Raw genomic sequence first — 16,657 nt, 5'->3', positions numbered from 1 at the left:
GATCTTGGCATCCCGTGCCTGATCCGTACTTCTCCAACACTTTTTGAAAGAACAAGCGTTTCAGCTCGCGCCAAGGCTTGGAGGAAGGGCAGTGTGATAATCTTCAGGTAGTGCACACTTAAACTCTTTCTTTTAAACAATAAAGCTGGAAGGGAGACAAATGTAAAAACTGAGCTTATCAACCTGGATCTTCCTATCACCTGCTCCTTTTTGCCCCTCCCCCGCATTTATTTTCAGTGCTTAATTTCCAGGCAAGGTCTGCCAGAGAAAACCATTCTCTGATGTGGGAAACCTTTCTTCCTAATCCCTGAGAAGTGGAGATTCTTTGTAGACATACCCTAGTTATAGAAATACTGTACAATCTGTTTAAGGACACTTCCATCTATTCCTGCTTCATATACCCCTCTGGTTCAGCCTCAGCCCCTCCCTCCATCCCCCAACCACATGTTTTCAATGGACTCTCATCTGACAGAGCTCACCATAGGAAATTCCTTTATTCTTATGGAGAAGCAATTAAAGCAGGGAAGAGATCCTCCTTGTCTGCTCGTATTGTGTCTGCAAAGTCTCGTCCAGCAGAGCTGTTTAGGGTGGTGAGGGAACTGACGGTGATGCAATCTACCCAGAACCCTCTACTTATCCCAGTGCTTCTCAATTATTTTCTGTCATGCCCCCCCTAGGAAGAAAACATTTCGCGCCCCCCGCGTGACTCTAAATAGTATCATTTGTCTATAAAATTGTTATAAGTACACCTCAAACGAGCCCCCCTTTATGGAGCCTTGCGCCCCCCCTGGGGGGCGCCCCCCACTATTTGAGAAGTACTGACTTAACCCAACAACGGCCTGCTGTGGCGCTTTTAACAACTACTTTGCAGACAAAATCTCTCAGATAAGAGCCCATTTGGATGCCAATGTTGAAGCAAAACTGACTACTGAGGTGTCCAGTAAACCCGTTTATGAGATTAAACTGGATTAGTTTGAGCTTGTGAGTACTGATGACGTGGACAAGATCCTTGAAAAGGTAAAAAAGATGACATGCCCTCTTGATCCCTGCCCATCATGGCTGGCCGTCCAGGGAGGTGAGGCATTGATGGTACTTCTTAGACGTATCATCAATGCTTCCCTTGGGGAGGGTCATAGACCATCCACTTTGAAAGAAGCGATCGTTAGACTGCTCTTGAAAAAACCCTCCCTGGACCCCCTGGAGATGAAAAATTATAGGCCTGTTTCTCATCTGCCATTTCTGAGCAAGGTGATCGAGAGGGCAGTTGCTCTTCAGCTCCAAGCAGTCTTGGATGAAGCCGATTTTCTTGATCCATTTCAAACAGGCTTCAGGACTGGGTATAGGGTGGAGACTGCCATGGTCGCTTTAACTGATGACCTTTGTCTAGCCATCGACAGAGGGAGTGTGACCCTGTTGGTGTTGCTGGACCTTTCAGCGGCATTTGATACAGTAGATCATGATATCCTTCTGGAATGCCTGAGAGAGTTAGAAATTGGAGGCACTGCATTGCAGTGGTTCCGCTCCTTCCTCTTGGGCAGGTTCCAGAGGGTGATGCTCGGGGACAGTCGCTCTTCAAAAACAGGTTAATTGTGGTGTCCTTCAAGGCGCCATCCTGTCCCCGATGCTATTTAACATCTATATGAAGCCGCTGGGGAAAATCATTGGTGGATATGGGGCCGGGTGTTATCAATATGCTGATGACACCCAAATATATTTCTCCATGTCCCGGTCATCAGCGACAACGACAGATGGCATCTCTCCCCTCAACCAGTGTCTTCAGGCAGTAATGGATTGGATGAGGGAAAACAAGCTCAAGTTGAATCCAGACAAAACGGAGGTACTTATGGTAGGGGCCCCCAAACCAGGGATTGGGCTGCAACCTCCAGTCCTAGAGGGGCTCACGCTCCCCTCAAAGGACTGTGTTTGCAGTCTGGGGGTGCTTCTTGACCCGTCGCTTTAGATAAGGAATCAGGTGAAAGCGACGGTCAAGAGCGCCTGCTATCAGCTTCGGTTGATACGCCAGCAGCGCCCTTTCCTGGAACAGGGTGACCTCGAAACTGTAGTACATGCACTGGTAACCTCAAGACTTGATTTTTGCAATGCGCTCTACATGGAGCTACCCTTGTGCCTAGTCCGGAAACTCCAGTTGGTACAGAATATGGCAGCCAGGTTGTTCACAGGAACAGCAAGGAGTAACCATATAACATCAATACTGAAGTCACTCCACTGGCTGCCTATCAGTTTCCGGGTACAGTACAAGGTGTTGGTTATCACCTTTAAAGCCCTACATGGCTTGGGCCCAACCTATCTAAGGGATCACCTGCTTCCATATAATCCGCCCCGTACACTCAGGTCCTCTGGGAGGAATTTATTACAGCCCTTAAAGACCAGGTTGACGGCGACCTCCCAGAGGACATTCTCTGCAGCCGCTCCCAACTTATGGAATGGCTTGCCGGACAAGATCTGTCAAATTACCAATCTAGAGAGCTTTAAAAAGGCCATTAAGACGGATCTCTTCCGGCAAGCCTTCCCGGAATAAAATGCTCGGCCACAAATAAGACTTCCCATCCAGTGAACTCTGCCCATGATGATCTTTATTTAGCTTAGTCGGTTTTAATATGTAGTTTTTAATCTTACATTGTTTAATCTTGTTTTAAGGGGGGTATTATGTATATATGGATGTATTTTAACCTGCTGTACGCCGCTTTGATTGCCTGGCAAAAAGCGGGATAGAAATACAAATTTTATTATTTTATTATTATTTTTATTCAATGTGCCCTGTGAATCAGTCAGGGACTTATTATTATTATGCTTTATTTATATAGCGCTGTAGATTTGCTAGTGCTAGATAAGAGTAAACCTGCCCATGGCGTACAATCTAAGAAATAATAGCATAATACATGTAAATAATACATAACAATACAGGAAAGGGTTCAATAAAACAGGCAACAAATTAAAAATGTCAAATAGCAAATAATAGTCACGCAATGCCTGGAAACACTTCTCCGAACAGGATGGTCTTCAACTCAGTTTTGAAACTAGTTTGATTAAGAAATAATTGAAATTATATATGCTTTCTTCTTTTCTTTTATAGAAAGTAAAGCAGATTTGGGGTGCTGGTACACTTTACCAAGGCCTGGGGAGCTAGGACAAGAGGAAAGACTGCCTGGGCTGTAAGCCCAGTATAATGTAATAATAACAGAGGCACCATTACTGTAAAATATGCTTAAGGATTCTGATGCAAATTTATTTGCATCAAAACCTACAAAACTACATACCTCCCTCCCTCCCTCCCTCCCATCCATCCTTCATTATTCATCTGGCCTGCCTTCACCTTGCAAGATCTCAAAAGATTGATTAGAACCGAGCAGAATTAGTGTTGGCACACTGTTAAGCAGTTTCTGAAGCCTGAACAGATTGGCCACACCGTCCTCTAAAATAAGCATTCAAATAAACTCTACCTGGGTGGTCTTTTCACCATGTTTATTCCTCTGAGGATCCCTGCAAATGGGACTGTGCCATATAATCTTCCCCCCGCTGCCATGAGCTTTACACAGGTCCCCTGTAGCATTCACTTGTTAAGGTGCAAACATTTGCAAAAACGTTGTCTAGGTGTGCAAAACTGAATGCACAAAGGCCACCATGAAGTCTAGAACCAATCCCTTCCACAGACATTCTACAGATATTCATACAAAATGTGCAAACACCACTGTGACTCCTAGTTGGACTGGGGCTGAATTTATGTAGCGTGGCCCTGTGCCTATATTGTGTCCAAGAGCATAGTACAAAGAATGCCCACATAAGCTTCATATGTGTGTCTGTACAGGAAACTCTAGGACTAATCACTGTGAGATCTGTGTGATGTGCCCTTTCAAGAACAGCTCCAGATATTTTGGAGCAAAATTAATGGTCTTTGGAAAAGTATTCAAATGCTCAGGTCAAGATCCATTGTGAAGTAAAAAAATTCTGCAAGAATAATTATGCAGCAGTACTGGATTGTGCTACTGCTGCACAACCATGGCTGTACAATTGCTTCAGCTCCTCACCCCTTGCTATGGACTGCATTTATGGAGCCTCCCAGCAGCACTCTGAGGCTTGCAGCATAATTTATGCTAATGTATTTTGGGCTTATATAACCCTAGACTTGATGCTACCCTTGTGCAATCTCTGTGAATGTACAACTACTTGCATAACATTATTTACACTGTGTAAAGGCCACAAGAAGATTCTGGCTTTGAGTCCTGTCAGGATCCAAGCAATCTTCCCCAGACTAGCTTCTTCCAGATGAGTTGGACTTCTGCAATCAACAGCATTTCTAGTCAATTTAACAATGGTCTCATGGGAACTGAACAAATCTGAACCATTTAGGGATTGCTAACAAATACCAGGTGTTGTATGCTATAATTAGCCTGGAAGAAGGAAGAGCCCTCCCTCCAATCCATCTGCCTTGGTCCAGGCCTCAGATGGAGAGAAGAACCACTGGACCTCATCCGCTTTCCCTCCACCATTCCCTTTTCCTTTTGTTTCATGTCTTTTAGATTGTAAGCCTGAGGGCAGGGAACTGTCTGATTAAAAACAATAATTGTAAGCCGCAATGAGAGCCATTAGGGCTGAAGGGCGGGATATAAATTCCTAAATAAAATAAATAAATAAATAAATAAATAAATAAATAAAATAATTAAGAGGAAGGAACTGGCAAAACCACTTCTGAATATTCCTTGTCTAAGAAAACCCTCTGAAATTCATGGAATGAATAGGTGATTTGAAGGCACGTGCACCTCCCTCCCCCCTTAGGACAAGTTTCTCACTTGCAGTAATGCAACTGTTCTGTAATCTAAACCAATAAATCAGTATAGTTGCCTGAATGTAAATGGAGCAGGGGTTGGCAACATGTGACCCACCAGTTGCATACACTCCTTGTTTATTCAATTCCACTTGGAATTCCACCACTCCTTCCAAATTTTTCACTACCAAAAATTTTGTAGGTTCATAAAAGAGAATTGCTACTCCTGGAAATTTCCATGCATAATGATTATCTTCTAGAGAAAGTTTGTGGGGCTTTGCTTTAGATAGTGAAGGGGTTGTTTTTGTTTTTTTTTTACTCCAGACCAAAAGTGAACCACTTCTGGATCTGAAAAAAAAGTGGTTGTTTTGGAAGGGGCATAGTTGGCAGTGGGTTCCTGACAGACAAAATGGACCCCTGGACCTTTCAAGTTGCCCTTATAATGAATGTCACACTGTATGTTTGCTTCTTCAGTTGTGAAAATATACCTCTCTTCAGGTATGTACCTTTACTAAGTGTGGCAGATGACACATTTTCCTTCATTCTCTCTGACCTCCCTATGTTGACTGAGAAAGTCTGCAGTGGTGCTGTAGCCATATTCTACTCAATTTGAGCACAGAAACCTACAACCTCATAAATATAGGTAATCCACAAAAAAGCAACACTGATGTACATGTTGATGTATAGGGGTCATTTTAATGCTGTTTTGAATCATGTGCAGAAGTGAGTGGGTAAACATCAGAAAAACACTACACAAAAGGCTGATGAACAGTTATGTACAGACATACCTCACTGGTTGCCATACAGTGAATACTTGATCAAAGCAAACCACAGCCTCCCCCACCCACATTTCCACTGCATACAAAACTGTAAAAACATATTTTCATAATAAGTAATAATTAAACATGCAATAATGCTAGTCCTAAAAAGATGCAAATGTAAAGATAATACAGTAACCTCTCCATTTGAGTGGACTCAGATCCGCGACCTTCGCTTACTTGCAAGGAGCAAATGGCGGGAGTTTAAATGGAGCATGCTCCTGCAGCCGCTCGCAACCATGCACACCCATTCAAGTCTATGGGGCTTGAATATGTACGAGTTTCCATTTTTGTGGGGGGTGGGGGTCCAGAACAAATCCCTGCATAAATGGAGGGCTGACTGTAAATATTTATTTTGCCAGAATACAACACCAACACATGAAGTGCACAAATACTGTAAACGGACTAAACATAGGTAAAAATGCACTATGAGCAAAGTACCTTAAAGTACTTTGTACAATCAAATTTTATTTTATTTTAAATGCTTGTTTTCCATAGCGTTTTATGCGTACACATATGCAAAAGTATATCCCTTCTGTAAATGTTGTTTTCTAGCTTTAGTAGCTAAGTATAAAACAGCCTTTTTTGAAAGCTCACGCTGAACGAGTCTCAAAGAGAAATAACAACGCAGAAAGAACCACAACCCGAAAACATCACCCAAGGAGACTTTCTGCTGTGCTTTCTGCAACCAGACTTGTTTATCTCGGATTGGCCTTTTTAGTCATCAACGCGCTTGTAGAAAGCGCGGGATGAGTCCTTCCTGAATCTTCGTTCGCGAAGAAAAGCCAGAGATACAACAGTTAAATTTTTTCTTCCAAGCTGGGCATATAAATGGTCATCTAAAATTATTTAATTATCTAACATGTGCAAACAAACAGTGTAGTCTCTTTCATCAAAGTGCTAAACAGCCTGGGAGAATTCCATAACATCTTGACAATAAAACCATTGTATGGTGACATACTTTAATCCAGTGCCCAAACAGTAGTTATTACATTATAAATGGAACACTTTTCAGCTCTTTTCTGAACCATATCTTTACTCAAGTGGCTACAATAGCTTCTTTACAAGTACAGTTTAATTTGTTCTGAATCTGAATGAAATCACAGCTGTGGCTAATATATTTTAAGTAAGCAAATAAACCCAGTAGAGTTTATAGACCCAGGATTTTGTAGACCCTCTAGGGAAAAGAGCTACAGTATGCACTGGGAAATGGGATCAAAACCAGCTTCCCCCATGTGCACTCCCACCTCCTACAACCTCTTAAAATACTTATTTCACTTCTTAGTCCTTAATCTGATGTTGTCAAAGGTGTCTTTCACTCTTGTTTATAAGAAATGCTACATGCCTGAAACTCCACCCTTGAGAAGCCTCAAAACATACACAGGACCTAAGAATCACTTAAACTTGTGTCCAGTCTTTCTCAACCTTGTGCTGGTCATTTATTCATTACATTTATATACTGCCCATCTCGCAAATGCCTTCTGGCCAGTTTATAATCATAGGAAATTCAAAATATTCAATGCAATAATAACTAAACAATCAGATGACCTGTTTCAAGACTTAAATACCAAGTGCTGTTCTTAGCAATGTGTTTTTAAATTGTTTTCAACTGTGCTTTTAGTTTACTTTCATCTCATAATATTTTGCGGCGGCATCTAAATAAATCCTATTATTATTATTATTATTCAATCCCATTTTTTCTTGGTGAGAGCTAAATAAATAAATAAATATTGAAAAGCTAACAATAAAATTGATTATAAACGTAACAAATTAAGGATTAAATTTTTTTGGTGGGTTTTTCGGGCTATGTGGCCATGTTCTAGAAGAGTTTATTCCTGATGTTTCACCAGCATCAGCAGTAGCAGAACACATTATAAACCATCCTGGGCACAAAATGCTGTTTGAAAACACTGAAATAGGAAAGAAGAAACCCTTAAAGTTTTTATTTATTTATTTATTTTATTTATTTGTATCCCACTCTTTTCCCAGGACTGGGACTGAGAGCAGCTTGACAGCATTAAAAACAGTACAACTGAAAACATTTTTTAAAGTAAACAAAGGCGGGATACAGATGGGCAAAAAGGGGTGTATTCATGACGTCATGAAGGTAGAGCCTTCAGACGGGCCTTACCTGAATGCCGCCATGAACACGCCCCCCGCACGCCCCAAGCAGGAAGAGGCGGCATTAAAAAGGTGCTGCTTTTCTCCACTTCTTTTCCGTTTGATGCGCAGCTGCGCAGCTCCGTCTGTAAGCTGCTGCACCGGTATGCCAGAATTGCTACGCCACTAATTTAAGTTGCCCATTTAAAAGCTCCGTGTCTGCTGCGTCGCATAATGAGTCGGGGTCCTGGAACATGCGCAGTTTGCAGTCAGGCTTTAATTGCAGCGTCAGCTGCCATGCAGGTGTGGAAGCTGCAGCACAGCTGCAGCGCATTTTAAGACTCGTAACCCTAACCCTAACCCTAACCCTAACCCTAGAGCAACATGTACGCATGCGCTGCTTGGAAAGTTTGGACTTTAAAGTGAGCCCCTACACACATTCCTGTGCCATTTTCACCTAACAATAAAACCCCCTAAAACTGTAAATATTTACATATGTACAAGGGAGGTGATGGGGGATGGCAGGGGGACAGCGGTGGCAGCGGCGACAGCTGTGGCTGTGCATTGCAGATTCAGCAGGAGCGCGGGGACCAAAGGAGAGGAGGCATCCATGATGCTGGTGACACTGGCAAAGTGCAAGCGGGCAAGGATGCCAACACCAGCTGATCACCAGCTGGCAGGAGACCACCATTGTTCTTGGGCAGAGCGGGGAAAAAAGTTTTAAAGGGGCTTGGGCACTTTAAATGTGCCCATAGGCTTTCTGCCGCCGCTGCTTAGCGCTGCAGCTGCGCAGCTGCGCATCTGCCAGCCGGCAAAGGAAAAAAAAAAGCCCCGTTTTTGGCCGCCCGTGAGGAAGCTGCCTCTCTCTTTGCAGCGTCCTCCGAGGCGGCGGATTGGAAACTCCGGGTCAGAAACAGCCCCAGGTGAGGCGTCTTCACTGCCCCCCATGTGGAAGCCCCATCTCCTGAGCCACGCCCCCGGGGTGGGTGGTCTGGAGGCTCCGTATTCAGCAGAATACACCTCCAAGACGTCTTCCCCTGCCCGTTTGTATCCCGCCAAAGTTTGGCTACCAGTCCTGAAGAACACCAAAACCAAGACTCAGCAAATGCAAATAAGAAACCACTTAGGGTCAGGGGCTTTCCCAGCAGACAATGATCACCAATTAGCAGATACTAATCCTACTTTGCATAGCCTCCTACCCTGAGGTCTTGCCATCAACAACAGAAAAATACAGATTAACATGGGAATCATTCCTCCTTACCCAGGGCAATATATATACATACCCATATATACATACCCATATATACATACCCATTTTCTGGTAACTTCCTGTTGCACCATTTTGTGCAGAGGCCCCCTGAGAAAAATCTCCAGATGTACTCTTAAAAATTGCACAGGAAGGCAGTGGAAGAAGGCACTCCTTCAGGTGGACTGGTTATAAGCAATTCAGAGCTTTAAAGCCAATCCTGTGAATTGGCCATGTTAATTCACTAGTAACCAGTACAGACAATGCGATACAAGAATAATATTGTTGAAATGGCCAACTTAATTCAGATCTATCACCACCGAAGGTATACTAATGCACATTGATGTTCTAGAATTTATTATGCATCCATACCTAAGAACCGATTTTTGCATTTTTCTCTGATGCTCCCAAAAGCCACTGGAACTGTATCACTTACATCTACAAGTCTTGGAATAACCACCTCCATGAATATTCAACCAACTGGTCATGTTGGTTGAGGGATTTTGGAAGTTACAGTGTGGAAATATACCTTTCCCAGACCTAGGAAAGGGCACAATGAACTGTCTTACCCTTAGTCAGTTTATTAGCCTGTGTAGTTCAGGACAGCCAATACTGATTCCAACCTTTCATGAAACAGTGTCATCTAATCCTAACTGTATGTGTTGGCATTTGAACCCAGGACATTCTGAATGCAAACCATGTGTGTTCCAACACTCAGCCATGACTCTTCCCTGAATATCCTAAGCTGGAGGAAGATGGGATCACTGCAGATATCTGTGCCCTTGTGCTTGAGAGAGATCACAAGATCTTTTGGCTGGCCATCAATGGAATCAGTATAGTGAACTGGACAAATCCTTTGTCTGTTTGAAAATAAATAATGTACCTGTGAAAATTATGGTCATGGAGGACATGACCTTGAGGAATAATAGGAGATAAAAATCTGGTTGAGTTCTCTGCTATAAAAAAAAATCTCAAAAGCTGATTTCACCCTTTGAAGGACTTAGATGCATTACTGGATACTTAAAAATTTATTATCTCACATATAGGTTTATAAACTACAAATGAAATAGGAAGAAGCTGAATGATCTTGTGTGCTATTTTCATATAAATACCTTTCAATGCAGGACCCACATTCTACTTGGTCTTACTGCAAAAGTGTATCATGACTGCTAATTAAAGTATCCGATTATATTACTGTTCCTTCAGTCAATTCACATTATCTAGACAAGTATTTTTGGGGGGATCATTCTAGGAAGAAATATGTTTAATTAAAAATGTTGAAAGATAGCTGGCTACCGGTATTTAATTTAAACCTTTTTATTCAGAATCCCAGTTTAAACAAGCTATAGTCTCATATTTTCCTCTTCAGAGCAATGCACGACAACTTAAAGAGTATATTCCAATATTAAAGGTGAAGCCAGGCAAGGGTTAGGGATCTTTAGGGGGTTTCCTTAATTAAGCTTGTGGAAACATTAAAACCTCTTTTTTGGCTATTGGAATGAGTGATGAACAAAACCTAAGCAGTCTAGATGGGCAGTATATTCACAGTGGCAATACAGCAGTTTCTCAAAGAGTTTTATACAGCTTGTGGTCCTAAATGTGTCTACATGAGGCTTTAAGGTGCCTCATTCATATCAGTTTATATGAAGTCCAGATAGCAGTGTTTTAAATTTGCACCTTTCCCACATTTTCCTATTACTTCTCTTCAATCTCTCTCTCTCTTTTTTTAATGATGAAACAAAATCCATTAGTAAAAAAGATGAAATAGCTGCATTTTAATTAGGGGTCTAATTAACTATTAATTAACTAACTAGGGGCTTTCTGTCTGGAAGCAACATGTGTCCATGGCTGCTTCTAGATGCACAGTTCCTAGAGCTTCCAGTCAAAAGAGATTTGCCATAGACCACCATTCCCCTGAAATGCAAACAGTACTTTCAAAGATCTGATTTCTGTGGGTACCCTAACAGGGAAAAAAAAAAAAAAAAAGAATTAAAAGTTCTCTGTTCCATTCTGCCATAGATGCACAAGATTCTTCAAAACTGTTTGGTATATAATTGCAAAAAAGAAACAAGCAAACAAAACCCCAGAACACCATACATGTACTTCTTAGTCTGCTTTCAGAATAGTAGGCAGTAAATATACAACATATACCCAAAAACAACAGTACTACAGCACCAAAAGAAAAAGCAAGAGAAATAAACACCAATAGCCGTATTGGCTCTTTAGGGGGGGAAATCTATGTGAGAATAACATTATCTCTCTACTGGAACCAGAATAAAAATGACAAAGCATTTACAGTTTCACAGAAAAAAGGAATGGAGGAAAAATAATGGATAGAGAAAAAGGTTTTGCTGGAAGAGGGCATAATAGAAACCACACCTCTTATATGCTGCAACCTTAAAATAGAGATTCAGGATGCTTTTTTCAGATGAATAAGCCTTGAAAATCATTCTTCATCAAGCAAGACTACTGAATGCAAAAGATAATAGGTGGGACTTGAGTTCTTTGGGCAGAGAAGCAATATCATCCTTCCCTTTTAGAATATAAATGCCAGCAATTCTTTAAATCTGTCTCTAGATTTGAAGGCAGATCCATAATTCAGTGGCACAATACTGTACATCCTTTGTATGCCAAATATCCTAGGAAGCTCTAATGCAAACAGAAGATCGGGTAAATATTAAAGAGATACTGCCAAATAAGGCCAGAGCTCGGAAAAGTTACTTTTGACACCTTCCCAATTCCTGTGATATAGACTCGAATCAACTGACTTGGACTTAAGTCAGACTCAAGTTGCCTCAATGACTTTACTTGGACTTGAGTTGGCAGAAATGACACACTGACTTGACTTGAGACTTGTGTATTTTTAGTCACTGACTTGCTGGTGCTATTCACTTTGAGCAACAGGCAAGATCTGCCCCCAAAGTGTGGGATGCATTTCTTGGAAGGGAACAGCAAATGCATTAAGCAATGGGCTTGAGGCAGAAGGATCTTTTAAAGCTTTCCTAAAGCTTTTGAAAAACTTGAGAAGGCTCCATTGATGTGCAGTTGGGACAGGATACCAAATAGACTTCAACCCCATTTCCTAATGCACTTGATGTTTCCTCTGAGAAATGCACCCCACTTCCTTTTTTCCAAAAATTAAAAAATTGGCTGCCAGACTTGAGACTCAGCTTGAGACTTAACTTAAAAATTTCAACTTGAGACTTGACTTGAAACTTGGAATAAAAGATTTGAATACATTACTGCCCAATTCCCCAGCAAGTTGACTGGGGAATTCTGAGAACAGTATCCAGGAAGTAACTTTTCCAAACACTGGTTACAATGGATGGGCTATATGGGCAGCTAGTCTGTCTCTGTAAAAAGCAGTTTCCTCTAGAAAAGGGGAATAAAGATCTAGCAAAGTGTGCCTGAGGCCATATGAGGGTCAGAGGTCTGTTTATGTGGCCATCGACCCCTCTTTGGGTGACTCCCCTTTTTTTACCCCCCCTCAAAAGTAAATGATACCTCCCAGAACAGGAGTGGAAACTCACCCTTTAAATACACTGCAGGTCCCCCTACACCAGTGATGGTGAACCTTTTAGAACCCGAGTGCCCAAACTGCAACCCAAAACCCACTTATTTATTGCAAAGTGCCATGTCCCTCTGGCTTTCCAGTAACAAACTCTAGCAAACTGTGTGCTGGGGTGATGGCACATGTGCTCACAGAGAGGGCCCTGAGTGCCACCTCTGGCACGCGTGCCATGGGTTCACCATCACAGCCCTACACCATTTAAAATAAAAATTAACTGTTTGTCAAAACTAGAAGTTGACTTCCAGTCTCTTCCATGTTTTCTTTTTGTTTTTGGCATATTTGGCCATCTGTGTAGCCAAGCCAGAAAACTGGCCTCCAATCCCTGCTGCAGTGGTGCACCCTGGTATAGGACATTAAGTGTTTTTTCTTTGTTGGCTCTATTCTCTGGAACACTTTCCCTATTTTCCCCAGACTGCTTCATTCCCACTTTCAAGCTTATGGTCAAATCTTAAAAACTATTCAAGCAGCTTAGCTGTGTTTTATGCAGCTGCTTTTCAATTTGAGTTTATAGGTATTTTACTGCCATTTGGGTATTTTAAGTAGTTTTGTGGTTATAATGGCCTGGACCCTGAAGACAGGTTAACTCAAGGAACTTCATGGCAGGAAAATATTTCTTTTCATCTTTCTCCCATGCTCCAGTCCACATTGTCAGGTGACCCCTTGATCCTCCAGAAAGACTATTTGGGAGAGTGGAGCGTATGTTTGCTGAAGCAAAAGAAGAGATGGGAAATTTTCTTTTATGATTAAGTTAAAGAGCACACTGATAGTTTGCCTTTACTATATCCACACAAATAACCTGTGAGGTAGTTTAATCTGTGTGTGTGTGTGTGTGTGTGTGTGTGAGAGAGAGAGAGAGAGAGAGAGAGAGAGAGAGGCAGCATCCACACTGCAGAAATAATCCAATTGCACCTCACATTCTGGCTCCGCTCTCCACAACAAACTACACTTCCCAGAAATCCATAGCATTGAGCCATAGCAGTTAAAGTGGAGTCCAACCAGATTATTTCTGCAGTGCAGATGCAGCCAGAGAAAGAATGCATGATTGGTCCAAGGTTACCTTGTGAATCTTATAGCTCAGTAGGGGAGAAGAAGCAGGATATGTCAAGTCCTTTTTCAACACACTAACCATGTTTCGATTAACTTATCTTAGGACCCAGGTCATAATTCTTTAAGATTGTAAGTAAATAATGTGCAATTTAAATTGATAAAATAAAACAGTACACAAAATAAATATACAGTTGCCTGACGTTGTGGTATCATTTTCATTAAACCTACACTAGTACCAGTGGAAAGCTAACAGTGCAGAATAGAAACAAAAATAGTCCTGTCATCCTGTGAAACCATTGCTTGTAACTTGGGAAAAGAGTCAGCGAGCCACTCTCCTGATCTTGTCAAGTTATAATAAACATTTTAACGATTTGGGCCACTTTTGGCATCATTGGCTTTGACGTTTAGCTACCTACAATCAAATACCGAAGAAGGCACCTGTGTGGCAATATTGGGAAATGCAGAATGGGAACAAAACATCAGACCACGATGAGCAGTATTATTTTTGCCACGTCACCCGGCTACTTAAGTGATAGCTGGCAGGTTTGCTTTTGGTCTCTGCAGTGCTATTATCATCGCTTCAATATCCCACTGAATTCTCTTTGGATTAAGCTGAAGTTTGCTAACCCCCGAGTCACTAACACAGAGATTTTCATAGCAAAGGGTTAGCTCCACACCTGCAGCTTGTGCTTCCTTTACTAGAGAGCTTTTCCTGTTTTGCTTCCTTTATTTCCCAGCTACCAATTTGAGGCTGCAGGGGGAAATGGTGACATCTGTGCATGACTATGCTTGGGCCATGGCACAGCTTGAGACAAAAGAAACATCCCTCCTTCTTACCTCCCTATTTCTCCTGAAAGCTTTGCGAGAGGTCAAAGAGAGAACTTCCTTGCTTCCTACTCCCAACCAAACCAAAATTATATATTCCAAAATAACCCTTTCCCAGTTCCTTGTAAAAACTCAGGGGCAGATCTACTGGATGTGAGCAAACTCTTCCTCTGTCACTCACAACCATGGTGTAGGAAATGGTGTAGTGGTTAGATTGGGACTAGGGAGATCTTGGTTCTAATCCCCATTGAGCCAGGAAACTCACTGGGTGACCCTGTGGCAATTATTGTCTTTCAGCCTCATCCACCTCACAGGGCTGCTGTGATGATAAAATGTGAAGGAGAAGGAACATCAATGCTCCCGAGAGAAAAGGCAGGATTGAAATACATCTAATAGGTAACAAAGGGCCTGAACAGGCAAAAATAAAGCCGCTTCGGGTCACTTTGGAGGTGTGCTGTTTAAATGACACACGCATCTCAAGAGTCCAGAAACTGTGCCAAAGCTGAGCTCCAATACTTAGGACTGGAGCGTGGCTTTGGCACGGCTTCCAGCCTCTTAGGACGCATACATCATTTAAACAGCATACCATACCTCCAAAGTGACCCGAAGCAGCTTTCTTTTGGCCTGTCTGTTTAGGCCCAAACTCTCAAGACAGATTTAAATGCATCTAATAGGTAACCAATTATCAAGCAATCTCCAGACTTGTTCCTCTTCAGTGGTCCCCAAACTGTTCCCTTAAAAAGATTTTGGACTTCAGCTCCCAGAAGCCTCAGCCATGTTGGCCAATAGACTCATTTGCAGGCTCTCCAGGGGTCAAAGAGGGCAGTTAATAACAATACAGTTAATTCCAGTTGGACTGGGGCTCTGGAGACCAGGGTTTGAATCCCAGCTCGGCCATGGAAACCCACTGGGGGGCCTTGAACGAGTCACACTCTCTCAGCCTTGGCAAGGGCAAGCCTCTTCTAAGGAAACTTTGCCAAAATAAAATCCCATCATAGATATTTACCTTGGGGTCACCATAAGTTGGAAAGTTGTAGGTACACAACAACAGCCTGGAGATAGCAGAGCCCTCCCTCATCTCTCTCTCTTATTATTATTATTATTATTATTATTATTAATTTATCTCATTATCCTTTCTTCTTTCCTTCCTTCCTTCTTTCCTGCTCTCCTCCTTCACATACTCTCACATAACCATGTCTGGCATAATAGTGGTCTGAGTGTTGGACTGAGACCCTGGGGACCAGGGTTCGAATCCCAGCTCAGCCATGGAAGCCCACTGGGTGACCTTGAACGAGTCACACTCTCTCAGCCTCAGGGGCAATCCTCCTCTGAAGAGGAAACCTTGCCAAAAGAAAAACCCAGGGAAGGTAAATTCACCTGGAGGGTCTCCCTAAGTCAGAAAAGGGCACCCCATACAGACAGAGAGACACCCCCCCAATAAACCCACAAGTGTGTGAGTGTGCAAATGTGTGAGTGTGAATGCCACCATTCCCAGGTCAATATTTGCTCCACCTGAGCTGCCACAGTGGGAAAAAAAGACTTACCCAGCCGCCCTCCTTCCAGCCTCATCATTGCTCCCTCCTTGGCATTTTGCAAAAGCTGTTTATTCCAGGAGGATCTGGGTGGTAAAGACCCGCTGGACCCTCCCATACGCCCCTCAGGCTCTCAAGCCTGCTCTCGTTCCGCTTCCAAAGCTGCAGCACCTTCTCTTTCCCCCTCTTTCTCCTCCTCCTCCTTCTCAGCAAAGCATCAGCTGGACCTCTCCGGCTTGCATTAAACTAGGTCAGAGCTGCACTGAGCATGCTCAGGACCCAGCCAAGGATGCTGCTGATGCTTTACCTGCATCTGCACTGCGGAAATAATCCGGTTTGGCACCGCTTTAAGTGTCTTGGCTCAAGGCTATGGAATTGCCTTTCCCTGAGGCTGAGAGAGTGTGACTTGCCCCAGTTCCATTAGATTTGGAAGCCTATTGCCAAGACAAACCACAATGGCAATTACTCCTTCTCTCTTTTTCTATGTTGTTGTGTGCCTTCTATTTCAGCCTTCTGTCCAGAAGGAATGTCAAAATGTCTCTCCTTTTGAGCAGGACTAAGCAGCAGAAATTTATAGTTCTATGAATGTATTGAGCTGGTATTGTGGAATGTCCTATGTTTTCTTCCTTGAATGACCTTTCCTCCTTTGCGGTTATGGTATCCAGTTGCCCTGGCATGGTGTAGTGATTTGAGTGTTGGACTACAACTCTGAAGACCAGGGTTCAATTCTCCTCT

The 16,657-nt window shown here is 42.6% G+C and overlaps 1 protein-coding gene across 2 annotated transcripts in view; it reads right to left on the bottom strand.

Moving 5' to 3' along the window:
- Nucleotides 1-16,173, bottom strand: part of MFAP3L (microfibril associated protein 3 like) — a 30,442-nt gene extending 14,269 nt beyond the window's left edge. Inside the window, exon 1 of one of the 2 annotated variants that reach the window (XM_089525488.1) lies at nucleotides 15,935-16,173. The gene's annotated coding sequence lies outside the window, so the exon portion shown is untranslated. Of the gene's footprint in view, nucleotides 1-3,461; nucleotides 3,533-15,934 lie in introns of those variants that run through there. The other variant, XM_089525491.1, reaches the window with a different exon arrangement.
- Nucleotides 16,174-16,657: the final 484 nt, after the last annotated feature.

This window comes from Sceloporus occidentalis, unplaced genomic scaffold, assembly GCF_023333645.1.
Source record: "Sceloporus occidentalis isolate IW3139 unplaced genomic scaffold, rSceOcc1.0.p SCAF_5, whole genome shotgun sequence".
In the NCBI taxonomy this organism is placed as follows: Eukaryota; Metazoa; Chordata; class Lepidosauria; order Squamata; family Phrynosomatidae; genus Sceloporus; species Sceloporus occidentalis.
This window is presented reverse-complemented; position numbering and strand designations above follow the sequence as displayed.